A 1,581-nucleotide genomic window follows, 5' to 3' on the forward strand; every position below is an offset into this window, starting at 1 on the left:
ATAAAAAAACGTTTACTCAAAAATTAGGACCGATGAATTAATGCAGCTTATTGCAACATCAACAAAAACATCAGAGAAAATTAATTGCAACTTCAAATTCCTATTGGTCGAATATATCCGGTTAATAGAAACCATTTATTCTTAAGTGTGCATAACGATCTTTCATATATTATCTAGTGACAGTTAAACTTGAATGCGAACAGGCGAAAGCCCGAACTGTCAAGTCTACGTATGTACATGCATATGTTTGAATCTGTAATGACGGACAGTTATATAGTCACCATTTCTTTTAACGTCTTTTCCCTATCATATTTGATAAGATACAATATTATTATGTATATGTATATTGCAATGGATTCCCATAAAAACAAATTTTAATGCAAATTTCAAGTATTATTTCATTTAAAATGCTCTGTTAGATAATCAACTGAATTAGTCGTACCGGTATATCTTATTATACCTCTTCTGATTATTTTTCAAACAATGACATAAATATTCAGCGGGATATTTTTTATTATTTCCTAAAATCTGGTCGCCAATAACGGAACGTGAGCTACTCTTTGTCCAATTATTGTTTAACATACTCATATAAGTTGAACTCGAGTATGAACATATACATTTTTCTATTGCGTTTCATATTCTCTAGCAAATGTAACCCGTTTATACAATTGGAAAAATAACTAGACCTCGTGAGTGTCATTAACCCATTTATTCCTAGTGGACTCTCCCATCCTTCTAAATTGGATCAATGTATTTCCAAAATATGGATGTCTAGTATATTTATTTCTATATTAGAACATTTCTTACAGAAATTTCTTTAAGCAAACAGCGTAGACCAGATGAGACGCCGCATCATGCGGCGTCTCATCTGGGTCTTTGTTGTTTGCTAAGGCCTTCTTTCTAGACGCTAGGCATAAATGGGTTAACAATGAAGGTTAATTGATTTATTTTGAACTATTACGTTTCACAGACGATGACAGAATCACATTCTAATCTATGTTTATGGAATCTAATGTGTCGTCACCCATGCTCAGTTTATTATTAGGTGTATATGTATTCACCAGTATGCACAAAGAAAAATAGCAGAACCCACCCAAAATCTAATTACAGCACGTTCTGCTATGAAATAAATAAATCCTACTAAAACTTCTAAATAAAGTAAGCATCGATGTCGATGCGTAGCATATGCATTTGCTGAACTTGCAGTCGTATTTTTTTTATACTTTTTTTAATATTCCCAATTTAATAGCATTATGCAGTTGACCATTAGAAATCGTCAAAATCGCTTAGAAGCATCCTTTCATTAAATAGAGTAAATTTTAAATTCGTCGACTATGATCAAAGGTCGCAAAAATGGCCTGAATAATACAAATGGGACGTGCTCTGTGAAAAAGGGGTTTAATGCATGTGCGTAAAGTGTCATCCCAGATTAGCCTGTGCAGAGGGACGACCACTTTCCGCATTTTATTATATTTTTTGTTTAAAAAAGTCTCTTCTTAGCAAAAATCTATTTTAGGCGCAAAGTGTCGTCCCTGATTAGTCTTTGCGCAGGCTAGGCTCAGACGACACTTTAAGCACATG

The sequence above is a fragment of the Dreissena polymorpha genome, chromosome 16 (genome assembly GCF_020536995.1).
Source record: "Dreissena polymorpha isolate Duluth1 chromosome 16, UMN_Dpol_1.0, whole genome shotgun sequence".
Classification (NCBI taxonomy): domain Eukaryota; kingdom Metazoa; phylum Mollusca; class Bivalvia; order Myida; family Dreissenidae; genus Dreissena; species Dreissena polymorpha.